General features: G+C 45.5%; 1 pseudogene; it reads left to right on the plus strand.

The window, feature by feature from the left end:
- The first annotated feature begins 249 nt into the window (after positions 1-249).
- LOC146339303 (tubulin alpha-1A chain-like) lies at positions 250-20180 on the plus strand (annotated as a pseudogene).
- Positions 20181-21225: the final 1045 nt, after the last annotated feature.

The raw sequence follows: 21225 nt of genomic DNA on the forward strand, positions 1-21225 counted from the left end.
CTGCTTCTTACTATGCTGTCTAGGTTTGCCATAGCTTTCCTCCCAAGGAGCAAGCGTCTTTGAATTTCATGGCTACAGTCACCGTCTGCGGTGATCTTGGAGCCCAAGAAAATAAAATCTGTCACTGCTTCCATTTCTTCCCCTTCCATATGCCAGGAAAACTCTAGAAATGACTTAAAACCTGCGTCAGACTGTATGTTCCTATTATGGAATTTCAGAATCTTCTAGTAAAACTTGAATTCAGGAGCAATGGGGCACAGGCCAGAACAAATCAAAGAAGCAATAAAGGGAAGATGGGAGACGTTGCCTGGGTTCACACAACACGTTAACCCACACTCAGCAGGTCAGTGGGGGTTGTTTGTTGAACTGTGGGTTAGTGTGTTGTCCAAACCCGGGACATTTTCTGCAGGGTGGCTTGTTAATCATGCAGCGTGGCTTATTTTTCTTGAACAAACCACCTTGAGAACCCATGGTTTGTTGTTGGGTTGTTCAGGGTGGTTAACAAGCCGCACTGCATGGTTAACAAGCCACCCTGTGGAAAATGTCCTGGGGGTGGACAACATGCTAACCCACAGTTCAGTAAACAACGCATGGTTCAACAACAACCCACACTCAACAACTGAGTGTGGGTTAGCGTGTTGTGAACCCAGCCTCTCTTCCTTAGCTCCATCTGGCACCTTCCCTTAGCGCTCCTCCTGGGCAGGTGTGTTGTGCCCAACAGCAACCAGTGCTCATTAAGTAAGCATTGGGGCCCATTCTGTATCTTTGCCTTGCTAGACTTCTGTATAACTCTTGCTTTGCACGGCCCTAACGCTGTACGTTTGTTCCAGAGGGAGTGCCTCTCCATCCATATAGGACAGGCTGGTGTTCAAATGGGTAATGCCTGCTGGGAATTGTATTGCCAGGAACACGGCCTGATGGGACCATCCCGAGCTCCAACGTGCTGAGCCAGGTCCCCAGAGCAGTGTTCGTAGTCCTGGAACCCACAGTCATAGGTAGTGCCTGACATTAAGAGAGAGGGTGATCTTACACTTGGTGTTCCTTGTGCAATGAGGAGAAGGTGATGGCATATTATTTATGGGGCATCTACGTGACAATGTCATCAAACGGTTGTTCTCTTGGATGTCCCCTGTGCTGATTCTGTCTGATTTTAGACCTCAGAAGCTTGGTCTTCTTTTGGAAAGAATGGTGTAGGACAGCAGCACAGTCTCCAGTGATGCAAATCCCCATAGCACCATGTTTCGATCTTTATCAGGCATAGTTATGACACATGCAGTGAAGTATTGGCTGTGTGCGCCAATTGCTTATCTACACCTCAGCACAACTTCACAAGTGCCTTACCCACTGGCATCATTTTAGCTGCCATATCTTCTTAAATTGAAAAATTCACACAATAGCACTTAAAACACGTACTGGAAAGCATTTCCATTTAAAACGGACCATTCCTGAACGGTCCGTTTTATTTTCAACATTATTTCATAATCATGTAATAGTGCTGATTTTTTTTTTTAATGCTTGAGTGCAAACTTCTAAACAATTCAAATTGGCCAGAAATTCATGTTCCAATGAGTTTCCGCTTAACTACATGGTTATGTCACATCCACTAGCACTCACACCCTCTTTTCACCAAAATATCATGGTTATGCTTTCAATATTTAGCAAATCGAGCCTTTGAGTAGAGGGAATTTGCTTGGCCCTGTGCTAAGTTAATGAAACACAAATTGGGCTCTATACATGATACGTTGGGGTGATCTACTTACACACTGTGTTCCACTGGTGCCAAAAATGTGCATGACATACAGGTGTTGCTAATGCCTCCTACCTGTCCTCTCTTTCAGAGGGAATTTGTACTGGGAGATACCATAAGCTCTTCCACCCTGAGCAGCTGATCAGTGGCAAAGAAGATGCTGCCAACAACTACGCCTGGAGCTACTACACCATTGCAAAGGAAATCACTGACCCGATCCTGGATTGGATTTGCAAAATGGGGTGTGGGATGACGCTGTTCTCGGTTCCATCCTTGAATGCGCTCTGCGATTCCCAACACTGCAGCTTGAGACTCACAGTTGAGCTAAACTGGCCTTCTTCATTCTAGGCTCCTCTTGCATGTTGGGTGTGGTATGATGGGAGTGGAAGTCCAACACATATGGAGGGCATCAGATTAGGGAAGACTGAGCTAAACGCAAGACTATGCTAGAGGAAGAAGTTCCCTTCTTGCCCAGGACTTGGATTGCAGAAAATGAAGACCTTACCGGGCCTTGCACACAACTGCACAAATAAGCATGTGTGAAAGTAGGCCTGACTAGGCCTCTTGAGTAGTTTGGTTCAAGCAACCAACCCAGGTGCCTGATGGGATTGGAAAACCGTATGCGTGTTTGACAATGAGAAGGTAATCGTAAGTTGCTCATTATAGGCAGGATATTCTCTTTAAGGAGTAGCTGAGGACCTTAGAAATAAGAGATAATAATGTAGCTGTACTGATAAGACTGTAACTGAATACTAATTGGTTTCTGAGCATGTGTAGTGTGTTTTCTTTGTTCTCCAAGTTTCAGTACGTATAAAGATGCCCTGTTTTTCTTTTTGATCTGGCTCACCTCTTGGCTGACTCCCACAGCTGTGTAGTGCTCTAATAAATTTCTGACTGTTTAACCTAACCTGCCTTGGATATTTCCTTAACAATTTGGTGCTGTGACTTGGATCCCAAATGGTGAGGAGCATCGAACCAATTTGGACCGCCATTCACTGAATATCCCAGAATTGCTCACCAAGGTAAGAGACCTTTTGAAATCTCTACATCTGGGACTCAGTGTGAGGCTGCCCATGGGATGATTCTGCCTTGGCTGACAGGATACCGCCTTTAAAGAGATAGTCAATAATTTAAGCACCTGGTAAGTTTTTGTTTCTGTTTGTTTTGGGCGGGCGTTACAGAGGTCTGTGGGATATGGTGTCAGGTGAATGACAGTTGCCTTGTGTGAATTGAGGAAAAGAATAGAACAAGAGTTGCCTGGTATGAATTGAGGTAAAAAGGAGCAGAGCAAATTATCATCGCTGGAACCTTGTGTGAGTGAGTTTTCCTTCTTCCCTCCATGGTATGAGCCGGCCGACAAAGCATGGACCTCCTGAATAAATCATTCCTGAATGAACGGAGATTGCAGTGAGTGACCCAACCTTTCCTTCACTCCCTGCCATGGTATGAGCTCCCTAGACTGTGAGTTACTGTTTGTGCCTCCAATTCAGTGAGAGTCGGTCTCTGACTGTACCTCAGAATTTGGCAGTGCCTTTCGTTTCTCGCAACCTGTGGAGACCTCCTGATTGTTTTCCTGTGTGACCCTGTGTGAATTGAGGATGGGGTCGGATTCTTCCAAAGAAATTCCATAGCCCCAAAAGGGATGCCTCCAATGTACATGTACAGGAATTACAGACCTAAGACTTGCAAGTTTTGGACAAATGGCATTTGACTCATCCAAACAATTTCCCTTGGTTGGGACCTTTGATTTGGACAGAATTGTGCATTTAAAGGGAGCCTTGGAATCTCGAGGTCCAAGGTGGCACAGGGTCAATGAGAATGCGTTCTTTGATTGATGTGCTGAGACGTCAACAACAACAAAAAGTCACCTAAGTCCCAGGGAGTGGAGTCTTAAGGACTCCCAAGAAAAACTGAAAGACCAGGTCAAATTTTAAAACATCAGAAAAGCCACACAAAAATCAGAAAAACAGTGATCACTTGTTAAAATCCTAATTGTGCTAGCATGAACCAACTCATGCAAGTTATTTTGCCCCAAGAAGTGTGCACTAGATTAAAGGAACAAGCAAACTGGCCAAATCAAGAACCAGCTGATCTTAATACTTTAGACCAAGCATGCATCAGATGCTGCAGAAAACCGATTAGGCTAAAAAACCCACACACATCAATTGTAAGCAAAACAAAAGTGAGAGTACAGCAGACTACATGGATTGTTTAAAGATGTTTTTGAAAAAAAATATTTGCGCATTGCTCCCAATTTTCTGTAGCCAAGTTGAGCATTAGAAAAATAAGTGTCCCCACCAGCCTGGCCAGCTGATGGAAACACCTCACACCTCCCAGCCGCTCCCAGCTCCTCCCTCTCCTTCTCAAAACTTCTAAGACAGCTGAGAGGTTTGTAAGTTTTTCTTTCTATTGAAAACTTCCTTCTACCTTCTGTGTAAACTTGGTTGTACTATCTTTGTTCCCTGACCGAGTGTATTCAGATATTCCTGATCCACTCCCCTGGTCTTCTGAAGCTGACTCTGCTTCCACTGCTCCAAAACAAGCACTGTTCTAAAACAACTTGGGCTCTTTTGTTATAAAAAAAAAAAAGTCTTGTGCTCTTAGTGTGTTTACCTAAAAGCATGGAAATAAATACTGACCAGTAACATATTGCAGTGCTTTCCTTGATTCTGCAGCGGCTGTCAAGCCTCTGAAAATACTGTGCTATGTTCTCCTTTAACTCTTTGTGTACCTCAGTGGCAGCTCTTCTACTTACAGCAAAGACTCAGCACCTGTCTCAGTCACGCCTCTTCAGGTATGACATTTTGCTTCTCTCTAGTATTTATATTACAGTGCAACGTTGTTCCGCTCTAAATCCTGCTTCTTTGCTGCCTGATGCTTCTGAAAGTATCCCTTATGATTGTTTAGAAGTGGCTGAGCACCTAGCAAATGAACTTGAGCACACTCGGGGAGAGAGCGGAGGACAGGAAGGCCTGGCGTGCCATGGTCCGTGGGGTCACGAAGAGTCGGACACGACTGAACGACTGAACAACAACAAGCACCTAGCAAAGCCACGTCCAGACTTGTCAGATGAGCCACTGACTAATGTGGATGGTATATATTTTGTAGATGGGTCTTGTCAAAGAAATGCTAAAGAGATATGCTGTCTGTACTTCCCATATCGTAATAGAACACAATTATTTTGCCTAACTGTACTTCTGCTTGAGTGGCAGAACTTTTTGCCCTCTCTAGGGCTACTGCCTTATTCCTTTCAGTAATAAACCAGTCTTCCATGGCAACTTTTGAAGATGTTGCACAACTCAAAAATCAGGCCCAAATGTTGAAAGAATAGAGACTGGCTGGTTGTCCTCAGTACACTGACTATTTGTGGCGCTCCCCGGATGGCCACCTGGTAGCTCCCATGTTCCTTCTTCCCCACCTTGTAGTAGCAGATAAGAAGGACAGAGTCGATTGAGTCAATCCTCTAAGAGGTGAAGGTGCCACAATGATTTAGATCAAGCAAGTTGCATAAATGTGAATAATGTGTTTAATGTACTCAGTAACTTTGTTTTTGCTTTTAGAGAAAATGTCTTTATATCTGTATTTGTGGCTATTGTTCTTGCTATGTGAGAGTGTGAGCTTTTTATTCCTCTCAGTCATCAAATGCCTGTCCTTTGAGTCTGCTAGACAGATTGTCCTCTATGCCACCTAAAACCTACAATAGCATCAGCTTCTCCCATGTAAAAATCAAGATGCAATGACTGTGTGTGACTGGCAATAGAGAGTGAGTGTTGGCTGAGGATCGTCTGTATAGTCATGTATTAGCTAATGTGTTTGAATATGTATTGTAGCTTAGGCTCAACCTTCTGTGTGTACCAGTAAGTGTTACTTATCATACAATCATAAAATAGTAGGGTTGGAAGGGGCCTACAAAGCCATCGAGTCCAACCCCCTGCTCGATGCAGGAATCCAAGTCAGAGCATCCCTGACAGGTGGCTGTCCAGCCTCATCTTGAACACCTCCAGTGTGGGAGAGCCCACCCCCTCCCTAGGTAATTGGTTCCATTGTCGTATTGCTCTAACAGTCAGGAAGTTTTTCCTGATGTTCAGCCAGAATCTGGCTTCCTGTAACTTGAGCCCATTATTCCATCTCCTGCACTCTGGGATGATCGAGAAGAGATCCTGGCCTTCCTCTCTGTGACAATCTTTCAAGTACTTGAAGAGCGCTATCCTATCTCCCCTCAGTCTTCTCTTCTCAAGGCTAAACATGCCCAGTTCTTTCAGTCTCTCTTCATAGGGCTTTGTTTCCAGTCCTCTGATCATCTTTGTTGCCCGCTTCTGAACCCTCTCCAGTTTGTCGGCATCCTTCTTAAAGTGTGGTGCCCAGAACTGGACACAGTACTCTAGATGAGGTCTAAGCAGTGCTGAGTAGAGGGGAACTAGTACTTCCTGGGATTTGGAAGCTATGCTTCTATTAATGCAGCCCAAAATAGCATATGCCTTTTTTGCAGCCACATCACATTATTGGCTCATACTCAGCTTGTGATCGACAACAATTCCAGGATCCTTCTCACTTGCAGTGTTGTTGAGCCACCTATCCCCCATCTTGTAACTGTGCATTTGGTTTCTTTTTCCTAGGTGCAGAACTTGGCATTTATCCCTATGAAATGTCATTCTGTTGTTTCTGCCCAGCGCTCCAGTCTATCCAGATCACTTTGAATTTTGTTTCTGTCTTCCAAAGTACTAGCTATCCCGCCCAATTTTGTGTCATCTGCAAATTTGATCAGCATTCCCTGCACCTCCTCCTCCAAGTCATTCATAAAAATGTTGAAGAGCACTGGGCCCAGGACTGAGCCCTGCGGTGCCCCACTCGTTACCTCTCCCCAGTTTGAGAAGATCCCATTGATAAGCACTCTTTGAGTCCGATTCTGTAGCCAACTGTGGATCCACTGGATCGTTGTTTCATCTAGCCCACTTTGAGCTAGTTTGCTCATCAGGATATCATGGGGCACTTTGTCGAAAGCTTTGCTGAAGTCGAGGTATATTATGTCCACAGCATTCCCACAGTCCACAAGGGAAGTGACTTGATCAAAAAATAAGATCAGATTCATCTGGCAGGACATGTTCTTGACAAATCCATGTTGGCTTCGAGTAATCACTGCATTGTTTTCAAGGTGCTTACAGATGGATTGCTTTATCATCTGCTCCAGAATTTTCCCAGGGATTGATGTCAGACTGACTGGTCTGTAATTCCCAGGTTCCTCCTTTTTACCCTTTTTTGAAGATAGGGTCAACATTAGCCCTCCTTCAGTCATCTGGCACTTCACCCGTCCTCCATGATTGCTCAAAGAGAATAGACAGCGGTTCTGAGAGTTCTTCTGCCAGTTCCTTTATTACTCTAGGGTGCAGCTCATCTGGCCCTGGAGATTTGAACTCATTCAAAGTCATTAGGTGTTCCTTGACCATATGCCTATCGATCTCAAGCTGCCATCCTGCCCCTTCAGCCTGTACTTCACCTTTGCCAGGGGCATCATAGACCCTCTTTTGGGAGAAGACTGTCAGGGTGGACACTGAGCCCATAGACTCCCAGAGTAGTTCTGATTCGGAGGAAGAGCAGTCGCTCCTGGGAGAGGAGCGCGCCCCTTTTTCCCAGGGCCCGCAGCTGACAGAGATTCCTCCCACCAACATTCCTAGATTAGAAAGCAGTCCAGGGAGTGACCCAGCACCGATAGCAGACTGGTTGGATGCGCGGCGCAGACGCAGAGAGCGACGCCAAATGGAGAGCGCGGAAAGGAGGCGTAGCGCCCGGTTGGCGCTCAAAGAATGGTTGCGCCCAGAGGATCCAAGGGAAAAGGGGAGGGATTCTCCCTAGTCCTTATATTTAGGGGTCTGCCAGTAATTGCCTTTCAAACAGGGACCAACTGTTCCAACTTAGGGCATAGGGATGCTGCTGCTCAGATCTAGTTGCTACCTGTAGAGTTGTAAGTTGTAAAAGAAGAATAAAGCTTTGAAAAGAATCCCTTTGTCTGCATCTGGACTTGGCTACTGGATTAGACTAAGAGAGCCCTCCAAGGAGCCCTTGACAAAGACTGAGCCAAAGTAGGAATTGAGCACCTCTGCCTTTTCTTTGTCATCTGTTATCGTTTTGCCATCCTTATTTAATAGCTGAACCACCATTTCTTTCCTCTGCCTTTTACGTAGCTTTCACGTAGCTGAAGAAAGCCTTTTTGTTGCTTTTAGCATCCCTCGTTAACCTCAGTTCGTTCTCAGCTTTAGCCTTCCTGACGTCATCCCTGCAATTCTGGGCTGCCTGCCTGCACTCTTCCTTTGTTACTTGGCCTTCTTTCCACTTCCTATATGTGTCCTTTTTTGTTTTCAGGTCATCTGTAAGCTTTTTGTGAAGCCACATTGGCTTCTTCTGTTGTCTTCCACCTTTTCTTCTTGTTGGAATGGTTTGTAATTGTGCCTTGAGAATTTCCTTTTTTAAAAGCTCTCACCCATCTTGGACTCCTTTTCTCGTTAGCGTCGCTTGCCATGGGACCTTACTGATCATTGTTCTGAGTTTATTAAAATCAGCTTTCCTAAAATCCAGGGTACGCATTTGACTACACTCGGCTTTTGCTTCCCTTAGAACCAAGAACTGGAAGCAGCCCAAGCAGCCCAAGAAAGAAGGAAAGCAAAAGGCAACAGTGATAGGGGGAGATGTGCCCAATTAAATGCAAAATTCCAGAGGTTAGCCAGAAGAGATAAGAAATTATTTTTAAACAAGCAATGCGCGGAAGCAGAAGAAGATAATAGAATAGGAAGGACAAGAGACCTCTTCCAGAAAATTAGAAACGTTGGAGGTAAATTCCAGGCAAAAATGGGTATGATCAAAAACAAAGATGGCAAGGACCTAACAGAAGCAGAAGAGATCAAGAAAAGGTTGCAAGAATATACAGAAGATCTGTATAGGAAGGATAATAGTATCGGGGATAGATTTGACGGTGTGGTCGGTGAGCTAGAGCCAGACATCCTGAAGAGTGAAGTTGAATGGGCCTTAAGAAGCATTGCTAATAACAAGGCAGCAGGAGATGACGGTATCCCAGCTGAACTGTTTAAAATCTTGCAAGATGATGCTGTCAAGGTGATGCATGCCATATGCCAGCAAATTTGGAAAACACAAGAATGGCCAACAGATTGGAAAACATCAACTTATATCCCCATACCAAAAAAGGGAAGCACCAAAGAATGTTCAAACTATCGAACAGTGGCACTTATTTCACATGCCAGTAAAGTAATGCTCCAGATCTTGCAAGGTAGACTCCAGCAATTCATGGAACGAGAATTGCCAGATGTACAAGCTGGGTTTAGAAAAGGCAGAGGAACTAGAGACCAAATTGCCAATATCCGCTGGATAATGGAGAAAGCCAGGGAGTTTCAGAAAAACACCTATTTCTGTTTTATGGACTATTCTAAAGCCTTTGACTATGTGGATCATAACAAATTGTGGCAAGTTCTTGGTGGTATGGGGATACCAAGTCATCTTGTCTGCCTCCTGAGGAATCTGTATAACGACCAAGTAGCAACGGTAAGAACAGACCACGGATCAATGGACTGGTTTAAGATTGGGAAAGGAGTACGTCAGGGCTGTATACTCTCACCCTACCTATTCAACCTGTACACAGAACACATCATGCGACGTGCTGGGCTTGATGAATCCAAGGCTGGAGTTAAAATCACTGGAAGAAACATTAACAATCTCTGATACGCAGATGATACCACTTTGATGGCTGAAAGCGAGGAGGAGCTGAGGAACCTCATGACGAAGGTGAAAGAAGAAAGTACAAAAGCTGGGTTGCAGTTAAACCTCAAAAAACCCAAGATTATGGCAACCAGCTTGATTGATAACTGGCAAATAGAGGGAGAAAAGGTGGAGGCAGGACAGACTTTGTCTTTCTAGGCGCAAAGATTACTGCAGACGCTGACTGCAGCGAGGAAATCAGAAGACGTTTACTTCTTGGGAGGAGAGTGATGACAAATCTGGATAAAATAGTGAAGAGCAGAGACATCACACTGACAACAAAGGTCCGCATAGTTAAAGCAGTGGTATTCCCCTTAGTAACCTATGGCTGCGAGAGCTGGACCATAAGGAAAGCTGAGCGAAGGAAGATAGATGCTTTTGAACTGTGGTGCTGGAGGAAAATTGTGAGAGTGCCTTGGACTGCAAGAAGATCAAACCAGTCCATACTCCAGGAAATAAAGCCAGACTGCTCACTTGAGGGAAGGATATTAAAGGCAAAACTGAAGTACTTTGGCCACATAATGAGAAGACAGGACACCCTGGAGAAGATGCTGATGCTAGGGAAAGTGGAAGGCAAAAGGAAGAGGGGCCGACCAAGGGCAAGATGGATGGATGATATTCTGGAGGTGACGGACTCGACCTTGGGGGAGCTGGGGGTGGCGACGGCCGACAGGGAGCTCTGGCGTGGGCTGGTCCATGAAGTCATGAAGAGTCGGAAGCGACTGAACAAATAAACAACAACAAAGAACCAAAAACTCAAGTACAACATGGTCGCTTTCCCCCAGAGTTCCTGTAACTGCTACTTTATCCACTAAGTCATCTCTGTTGCTTAGGATCAAGTCAAGGATAGCCGATCCTCTAGTTCCTTCCTCTACTTTCTGTAGGAGGAAGTTATCCGCCACACAAGTCAGCAATTTCCTGGAGGGGTCATGTTTTGCAGAATTTGTCTCCCAACAAATATCGGGGAAATTGAAGTGCCCCATTACTACTACATCATGCTTCCTTGAAACATTGGCTATTTGCTTTTCAAAAGTTTCATCCTCGTCTTCTCCTTGATTGGGTGGCCGGTAGTAGACTCCCACCATCAGGTTCCTTTTATTCTTTGCTCCATTTATTTTGATCCAGATGCTCTCGATGGGACTACCAAGCTCATCCTCCTGTATTTCTGTGCAGAGATATGTATTTTTCACATACAGTGCAACCCCACCTCCCTTTCTGTTCCTCCTGTTCTTTTTGAACAAGTTATATCCTTCAACTGCTGTATTCCAGTCATGAGAGTCATCCCACCAAGTCTCAGTTACACCTATCAAGTCATAATTTCCCTCCTGTATTAAGAGTTCAAGTTCATTCTGTTTGTTTCCCATACTCTGGGCATTAGTATATAGACATCGAAGACCACGTGCTTCATAGTCTGGCTTTCTTCCTATATGTGTCTGAAGACTATTATTGGGCGCTATCAGAGCTGTTCTGTCCATTGCAGTGCATGTGCCTACGTCCATTGTTACCCCCAACTTTACATCTCCCTTCCCTGTAGGATTCAGTTTAAAGCCCTCCTGATAAAGTTCTTCATGCTGTAGCCAAACACATTCTTCCCATCTTTTGTGAGGTGCAACCCATCCCTTGCCAACAGCCCATCTTCCAGGAAGTATAGCCTGTGGTCCCAGAATCCAAATCTCTCTCGTCGGCACCACCTTCGTAGCCAGTCATTAACCCGGAGTATTTTTCGTTCCCTTTCTATCCCTCTTCTAACTACTGGAAGGATGGATGAGAAAACTATCTGGGCCCCAGAGTTCTTGAGTTTCCTTCCCAAAGCTTCAAAGTCTGACATGATTTCTTTGAAGCTCTGCTTGGCAGTATCATTTGTTCCCACATGGATGAGAAGAAAGGGATACCTGTCAGTGGGCTTTATGAGTGCAGGCAACCTTTCAGTCACGTCTCTAATCCGTCCTCCCGGGAGACAACATACCTGGCAAGTCCACGGGTCTTCGCGACATACTTGGGTCTTGATCCCACGCAGCAAGGAGTCTCCCACTACTACCACTCTTCTCTTCTTCTTGTTGTAGGCCTGGGTTTCATTGCCTCTGTTTGACTGACCTTCAGCCTCTTGCTCACTCTCATGTAGGTTCCCCTGTGATTCTTCCTCTGCAGGCTGTCCTCCAGTCTCATCCGCAGGTACCTGGAATTGGTTCCACAGCTCCACTGCTTCCACTGGTGCAGAGTGGCATCTAGTTCTTCTTCTCCTGTCACCCTTTTCCAAGGAGTATCCTCTACTCCATTTTTCTTCACCTCAGCATTTCCCACTGCCTCATCTTGCTGTTGCTCTTCAAGCTTCTGGTCTTCCCTTTGCTGCTGTAGTTCCCCCATTCTGTCCAAGAACTCCCCGTGTTCTCTTATTCCCTGGAGGGTCAACAGTCGCCGCTCCGGTCCACTTACTTTTTCTTCCAGCAGTGTGATCAACTTGCACTTGTTGCAGGTGTAGGCCATGTTGTTCTCAGGCAAGAAAACAAACATTGCACACACCTTGCAGGTCACCACCACTGGAGAGTCTTGTCCTTCCATAGCCTCTTTTCCCTTTTTGTGTCTAGCTTTCTGGTTGTTCTAGACTAACCTGTGCCTGCTCCTCTACTCAGTAGAGGTTAAAGGCAGAGTCCCACTGGTGTGGAAGTGTGTGTTACAAGACAAATAAATGAAAAAAAGTTAGTTAAAAAAGAAAAAAAATGTTAGGGGCCTCCCCCTTGACCTCCCCTGCCGAACTCCCCTAGCCAATTCCTGTTTGCTCCCCCTGTCCGCTCGCTCTGCTCTCTCTCTCTCTGGGAGCTTGCCTGCTTCTGTAGTCCCTGGACCAGCTGGAGCAGCTTGCTCTGCTCTGCTCAGCTGGGAGGTGGGAAACAGACTGAAGCTTCCCGCCCACTCAGCTGCTGGGAGTACTCAGGCCACCTCCCCCAATTCAGTTGGAGCTCTCAGAAGCACCTGGTGAGCTCACAGCCACTCAGAAGGATAAAGGGCAGCCCCCTGGGCTTCCTGCAGCCCACTTACCTGTTAACCTCTGTCTCCTTTGTCTCTTCGACCGCTGCAACTCCCCTGGCCAACTCCTGTTTGCTCCGCCTGTTCGCTCGCTCACTTCACAAAGAAGAAAATGCAAGCTAAACTGAATGTGTGTTGAGGGATGCTGTATGTGCAAGAATGATGCTGTCAAGACGAGAATGGGATTTTAAAGTGGTCTAAGTAAGTGTAAACTTTTATTAAAAGTCATTGGTGAGATATATTTGTACACTGAGGTAACAGTGGATTTGAAATCCTATGTGTTGTGCATTGTCCCATTGTTGTGTTAGTTATTGTTATTTTCTTGCTTTGTCTTTTTGCTTTGTATGTAGCCTAACAAGCTTAATGATAAATGATTTGTTTTAATTGTTTAATAAACAACTGCATATAGAATCTGTGAGAATTCAAAGGAGGAGTGTATTATATTGTTTCAGAAAAATAGCAAGGTGTGAATTTGCCCAGAATCATATGCAGTGATATAGCACAAACATGCTGAATTGCTAAAAAGTTAGCAATTTTCATGATTTTAGAGTTTGTTCTCATAGCTGTATTCACACAGAGTGAAAGCCACGTTTTTTCCTACTCATAGAAGCTAAAATAATGCACCGTACTCGCTCTTCACACTGTATACCTTCTAACTGATAGAGAATGCTTCTTTCTGTACTGTGAGAAAACTTATTTTGCTGCCAAAAGAGAAAGGCCTTGGTGAAGCGGGGCCAGCGGTGTGTACTTGCTGACAGTTTTCTAACTTAGTGAGACTTGCTGTATAAAATCCTGAGTGAATTAGCTGTTCTTGTCTGAGAGAAAGAAGGTGCACCATCTGCTCAGATAACCAGCCCCGGAGGATGGCGCTCCGTCACTCCCCTGGAAACCAGATTGACTTGAATCGAGAGTTAAGAGATGTGTAAGCTTTCTTTTCCCCTTCATGGATCACTGCCTTGTTGTGGCGAAGGGGCTTGCGTAACTCAGTGAAGCCATAAGCTATGCCGTGCAGGGCCACCCAAGACGGACAGGTCATGGCAGAGAGTTCTGACAAAATGTGGTCCACTGGAGAAGGAAATGGCAACCCACTCCAGTATTCTTGCCAAGAAAACCCCATGGAACGTATCACAAGGCTAAAAGATATGACGCCGGAAGATGAGCCCCTCAGGTCGGAAGGTGTCCAATATGCTACTGGGGAAGAGCAGAGGGAATTTCCAAGTAGCGCCAGAAAGAGTGAAGCGGCTGGGCCAAAGCCGAAAGGACACTCAGCTGTGGATGTGTCTGGTGGTGAAAAGAAAATCCGATGCTGTAAAGAACAAAATTGTTTAGGAACCTGGAATGTCAGATCAATGAATCAAGGTAAGCTGGAGGTGGTCAAACATGAGATGGCAAGATTGAACATCGACATCTTGGGAATCAGCGAACTCAAATGGACAGGCATGGGCGAATTTAATTCAGGTGACCATCATATCTACTATTGTGGGCAAGAATCCCTTAGAAGAAATGGAGTAGCACTCATAGTCAACAAAAGGGTGGGAAAAGCAGTACTGGGGTACAATCTTAAAAATGATAGAATGATCTCAGTACGAATCCAAGGCAAACCATTCAACATCACAGTAATTCAAGTTTATGCCCCAACCACTGAGGCCGAAGAAGCTGAGGTTGATCGGTTCTATGAAGACCTCCAACACCTTCTAGAACTAACACCAAAAAAAGATGTCCTCTTCATCATAGGGGATTGGAATGCTAAAGTAGGAAGTCAAGAAATCACCGGGATAACAGGCAGGCATGGCCTTGGTGTACAAAATGAAGCAGGACAAAAGCTAATAGAGTTTTGCCAAGAGAACACGTTGATCATAGCAAACACTCTTTTCCAACAGCACAAGAGGCGACTCTACACATGGACGTCACCAGATGGTCAATATCGAAATCAGATTGATTACGTCCTTTGCAGCCAAAGATGGAGAAGCTCCATACAGTCAGTAAAAACAAGACCTGGAGGTGACTGTGGCTCAGATCATGAGCTGCTTCTTGCAAAATTTCGGCTTAAATTGAAGAACGTCGGGAAAACCACTAAACCGTTCAGGTATGACCTAAATCATATCCCTGATGAATATACAGTGGAGGTGAGGAATAGATTTCAGGGATTAGACCTGATAGACAGAGTGTCTGAGGAACTATGGACGGAGGTCCGTAACATTGTTCAGGAGGCAGCAACGAAATCCATCCCAAAGAAAAAGAAATGCAAGAAAGCCAAGTGGCTGTCTGATGAGGCTTTACAAGTAGCTGAGGAAAGAAGGGAAGCGAAAAGCAAGGGAGAAAGGGGAAGATATACCCAACTGAATGCAGAGTTCCAGAGAATAGCAAGGAGAGACAAGAAGGCCTTCTTAAATGAACAATGCAAAGAAATCGAGGAAAACAACAGAATGGGAAAGACTAGAGATCTCTTCAAGAAAATTGGAGATCTCAAGGGAACGTTTTGTGCAAAGACGGGCATGATAAAGGACAAAGAAGGCAGGGACCTAACAGAAGCAGATGAGATTAAGAAGAGGTGGCAAGAATACACAGAAGAACTATACAGGAAAGATCTGAATGTCCCTGATAGCCATGATAGTGCGGTCACTGAACTTGAGCCGGACATCCTAGAGAGTGAAGTCAAGTGGGCCTTAGGAAGCATTAGTAACAACAAAGCTAGCGGAGAGGACAGTATTCCAGCTGAGCTATTTAAAATCCTAAAAGATGATGCTGTTAAAGTGCTGCATTCAATATGCCAACAAATCTGGAACACACAACAGTGGCCACAAGACTGGAAAAGGTCAGTTTACATTCCAATTCCAAAGAAGGGCAATGCCAAAGAGTGTTCAAACTACCGCACAATTGCGCTCATTTCACATGCCAGCAAGGTGATGCTCAAAATCCTACAAGCTAGGCTTCAGCAGTATGCGAACCGAGAACTACCGGAAGTACAAGCTGGGTTTCGAAGAGGCAGAGGAACTAGAGATCAAATCGCCAACATTCGCTGCATCATGGAGAAAGCAAGAGAATTCCAGAAAAACGTCTATTTCTGCTTCATTGACTACGCTAAAGCCTTTGATTGTGTGGATCACAACAAACTGTGGCAAATTCTTAAAGTGATGGGAGTACCAGACCACCTTACCTCTCTCCTGAGAAACCTGTACGAGGGTCAAGAAGCAACAGTAAGAACCAGAGATGGAACAACCGATTGGTTCAAAATTGGGAAAGGAGTACGACAAGGCTGCATATTGTCACCCTGCTTATTTAACTTATATGCAGAGTACATCATGAGAAATGCCGGGTTGGATGAATCAGAGGTCGGAATTAAGATTGCCGGGAGAATTATCAACAACCTCCGATATGCAGACGATACCACCCTAATGGCAGAAAGTGAAGAGGATCTAAAGAGCCTCTTGTTGAGGGTGAAAGAGGAGAGTGCAAAAGCTGGTTTGAAACTCAACATTAAAAAAACGACGATCATGGCATCTCGCCCCATCACTTCCTGGCATATAGAAGGGGAAGAAATGGAAGCAGTGACAGATTTTACTTTCTTGGGCTCCAAGATCACCGCAGACGGTGACTGTAGCCATGAAATTAAAAGACGCTTGCTCCTTGGGAGGAAAGCGATGGCAAACCTAGACAGCATAGTAAGAAGCAGAGACATCACCTTGCCGACAAAGGTCCGTCTAATCAAAGCTATGGTTTTCCCAGTAGTAATGTATGGCTGTGAGAGCTGGACTATAAGGAAGGCTGAGCGCCGAAGAATTGATGCTTTCGAACTGTGGTGCTGGAGAAGACTCTTACGAGTCCCCTGGACTGCAAGGAGGTCAAATCAGTCCATCCTAAAGGAAATCAACCCTGAGTGCTCATTGGAAGGACAGATACTGAAGCTGAAGCTCCAATATTTTGGCCACCTAATGCGAAGAGAAAACTCCCTGGAAAAGACCCTGATGCTGGGAAAGACTGAAGGCAAAAGGAGAAGGGGACGGCAGAGGATGAGATGGCTAGATAGCATCACGGATGCAATGAATATGAACTTGAGCATGCTCCGGGAGAGAGCGCAGGACAGGAAGGCCTGGCTTGCTATGGTCCATGGGGTCACGAAGAGTTGGACACGACTGAACGACTGAACAACAACAAAGCTTTCTTTTAACATACAAATAGATTTCATTCAAATGAAGAAATGTTGCTCTTTTAAATATGTATTAGTAGTTGTGTGTACAAAGCTCTGCAAATTCAACAGCATTTCCAGTAGGGGTGGCAGAGAATTCCGCCATGGACCCCAATGAGACTGGATTCTAAAGAATCCGGCCCGCCGGAGTCCATGGCGGAATGGAGCACTTACCTCTGCCTCCCTGCAGAATACTCTTCAGCCGCATCCTCCAGCTCCGGAGCACCAGCGATACGGCCGCCATGCCGTATCGCTGGTTGAGCGGGATTGACTGTGGATGCAAATGGTGTCCAGTATGCGATTTGCGGCCGTAAAGGTCTTAGTTTAAGGTAAATGCAGCCGTAAATGGCTGCATTTAGCTTAAACTAAGACCTTTATGGCCGCAAATGGCGTACTGGACGCCATTTGCGTCCGCAGTCAATCCCCCTCAGCCAGCGATATGGCATGGCAGCCATATCACTGGCGCTTCAGAGCAGGCTGGCAGCTCCGCGGAATTGTTGCGGAGCCGGCCAAGGAGGATTCCGGGGGAAGGGACGGATTGCCTCCCCCCGTGGGCAGATTCCCAAGCGGAAGAACAAGTAGGGAATCCGCCCATCCCTAATTTCCAGTGCCCTATAATCCCCAGCCAGCAGGGCTAGTAGGAAAAAAAAAATAGAATGAAGTCTTAAAGACCAAATTCTTTAAAATCTGTGCTAAAACTGGACTTAAATGGCCAGATGGTCTACCTTTGGTCCTGATAAACGTATGTGCCACTTCACACTGAGAAACTCTGCTCAGTGCCCATGAGATCCTTATAAAGAAGCCCATGAGACTCCCGTCTTCAGCCCCTATTAAAGAACATCTTACTAACTTGCATTTAAGGAATGAGACTATGTTGAACTGTTGCCAAGCATTAATGAAGTGTGTGAAGGCTTTCCATTCACAGGTTAAAAAGTGCTTCCAGACATTCCTACGATACAGTGTCACAACCTGTAGCCTAGGGATTGAGTCTACATCAAAGTCCATCAGAAGAAGTCTTCCCTTGGGCCTCATGGGAAAAGGTCCCATCAGGTACTGTTGACCACCCACACCGCTTGAAGCTGCAAAGACAGCCTACCTGCAAGAAAGTGTTACCCCTGGAGATGATGTGCCCCAGAGAACCAGACAATGCTGTGCCCTAACACAGAGTTCATCGGCCCTTTGAGTCATTCCAGACTCGGAAGAGAAGAACATCTCTGGTTGCCATCGTGATACTGGCTTGTTGCCCTTTTCCCTGCTCTCGTGTGAGATTTTCTTAGACTTTTGGCACTTTGGCCTCCTCTGGATTACAAAATAGCCACCTCTAAAGGACTAGTAGTGAGCCAAGCCCTTGCTGGCGAGGTGAGCATAAGCCTAGCAGCGAGCTCAGTTCCTGTTAGTGAAGGAAGAGTTGTCTCAGCCTCCACCAGAGGCACATTCTCATGATGTGGCCCATCTGCATCCTGCTCCTGCTTGACATCTTCAGTTGCATGAAAGCAAAGAACACTTTCCTGAAAGTTGTGAACCAGATTCAAGTGGACTTGAATGTATCCGACTGCTGATCTGAATCCATGTGCCAGTCTGTGCCCATAGGGGCACACCAATGATCCCAATTCCACAGAATGAGACTAAAACGATTAAACCCCGTTACCTAGATCTACCAGAAACAGCCACCTAGCAAGATGTGCAATGTAATAAGCATAATTGTTGTTTATATTGTTTTGTTCCATGTGATCATTGTTTGATTAAATGTTGTATCAAATTCCTTACAAAAACTATACATAAAGCTAAACTGCACCAGATGGTCAGTAGAATACAAAAAGAAATGTGAAAAGAACAGAAAGACAGCAGTAAAGAGATTGAACAACTGAGAACAATGCAAGCATAGATGGTGAGCGTGATAGGCTCAAGGGGGGATTGTGGAAGTAGGCCTGGCTAGGCCTCTTGAGTAGTTTGGTTCAAGCAACCAACCCAGGTGCCTGATGGGACTGGAAAACCGTATGTGTGTTTGACAATGAGAAGGTAATCGTAAGTTGCTCATTATAGGCAGGAAATTCTCTTTAAGGAGTAGCTTAGGACTTAGGTAAGAGATAATGTAGCTGTACTGATAAGACTGTTACTGAGTACTAATTGGTTTCTGAGCATGCGTAGTGTGTTTTCTTTGTTCTCCAAGTTTCAGTACGTATAAAGATGCCCTGTTTTTCTTTTTGATCTGACTCAGCTCTTGGCTGACTCCCACAGCTGTGTGGTGCTCTAATAAATTTCTGACTGTTTAACCTAACCTGCCTTGGATATTTCCTTAACACATGAAAATTGGGTGCATCCCAAGTCTGTTCCAGAACTCAGTTCATCCTCAACTGGATCCTGGGGTTTGGGAGTCCAGTTGGGATTGAATTTAGAGATGGCAATGAGGAAAAATCCATCCCAGCTGTTCTCTGCCATGACCTATTGATCTCTGCCATGGTCTAACCCTAGACCTATTCAGCCCCAAATAGTCCCCCCAATTTTTGAATAGAGGAAGCTAGCAGTTGTGCCTCTATACATTGTTCAAACCTGCAGTGGAATTAAACCGCTTGATGATGGGTTGTGCTGCTGGCTCCCTGTAGTGTAACTTCTGCCATGTGTGAGGTTTTTCAGACCAGGTTCCTATCATGGAAACAAACCTGAAAATTCTGGCAGAGTCCAGTTTCACATCTCTCTTAATGGAGCGGCTCTCTGTTGATTTTGGTAAGAAATCTAAGCTGGAATTATCGGTGTACCCTGCCCCACGGATCTCCACTGCAGTGGTGGAGCCCTACAACTCCATCCTGACCACCCACACCATCCTGGAGCACTCAGACTGCTCCTTCAAGGTGGATAACGAGGCCATCTGCAACCACAACCTTGACATCGAGCGTCCGACCTACACCAACCTCAACCGACTGGTTGGGCAGATCGCATCGTCCATCATGGCTTCCTTAAGGTTTGATGGTGCCTTGAATGTGGAACTGACTGAATTCCAAACCAGCTTGATGCCTTATCCCTGCATCCACTTCCTCTTGACTGCCTACGCCCCCATCATCTCAGCAGAGAAGGCCCACCACGAGCAGCTCTCTGTGACAGAGATCACCAATTCCTGCTTCAAGTTCTCCAGCCACATGGTGAAATGCAACCTTTGCCGAGGCAAATACATGGCTTGCTGCTCGCTATACTGGGGGGAACGACATGCCCAAGGACATCAATGCATCTATCATAGCCATTAAATCCCGGTGGTCCATTCAGTTTGTGGACTGGGCCCGCCTGAACCACAAGTTTGACCTGATGTACGCCAAGCGGGCCTTTGTGCATTGGTACGTTGGGGAGGGCATGGAGGAGGGGGAGTTCTCCAAAGCCCGGGAGGACCTGGCTGCCCTGGAGAAGGATTACGAAGAAGTGGGACAGGACTCGGGCAATGGGTCTGATGTAGAAGAGGACCAAGAGTACTGAGTGTCCACGGTGTGGTGAAATCACCCTTTTCATGCCATGAAATCTGAACATCTCTTTGCTTCTGCTTGGAGAGATTTTCTGGGTGCCCTGACAGGACGAAACACATTATCTTGCACTGCTGTTTGGAATGAAATCACCTGTTCTGCTTCTAACTGTTTTCCCTCCTCCCCTCACAAAGCATAGCAAAATAAAATGTGCAGCAAACAAATACTCGATGTGGCGGCCCTTCTTCTACTGATAGGCCTTGCTTTTATTTTCAACCAGGGGAGGGGAAAAGAGAAGTACTTAAGTAGTTTCTTCAAAGTAGTTTCAAGTGCTCCAACTAAAATGTAGTTACAGTGAAAGTAGCGGGTGCTCACTTAATGTTTATTTTGGCACATTTAAGGCACAATCCTATGCATGTTTAGAAAGAAAAAGTCCTACAACTCCCAGCATGCCCCAGCCAGCCATGCTGAGTAGGGCATGCTGGGAGCTGTAGGACTTTTTCTGTCTAAACAGATTGCACCCTAAGGCGTTCTGCTGGTGATGGCTCCTACTGTCACTGCCACGTTGTTACTTGGCAACCAGAAGGGCCAAAAAAGCAGGGGGAAGGGATGCTGAATTTCACATCTTGATTTAACACTAATGAGCCAGTACTGACGAACCTTACAGGTTTCTTGTAGAGATTATGAAGTAATACATCTGAGGTGCTTCAACTGCTTAAAAAAATCGATATCAATAGATATTAGGGCTTTACTAAATCGACAAGGATAATTTCCCAGCCATTTTACACGCAGCAAAATTGGCTGGTTCATTTTGGGTATATGTTGTGGGGTGAGGCGAAATGGTTTTGGGGAGAAGAAAACTGGAGTGGTAACCATTTTGTTTTCCCCAGAAAGCCCTGTTCTGAGGTGGTTTTTGAAGCTGGAGAAATTGAAAATGGCTGCTATAATTATATTTTTTAAAAGCCGACCTCCTTTGCCACTCACCCGAAGTCATCATTATTGTTGACAGTAGTTCAAACGCAGAGTGGATGGACAGATTCTACTGCAGCTCATTTTATTTG

This window comes from Heloderma suspectum, chromosome 7 (assembly GCF_057233095.1).
Source record: "Heloderma suspectum isolate Gila_16-S chromosome 7, 16-S_ref, whole genome shotgun sequence".
In the NCBI taxonomy this organism is placed as follows: domain Eukaryota; kingdom Metazoa; phylum Chordata; class Lepidosauria; order Squamata; family Helodermatidae; genus Heloderma; species Heloderma suspectum.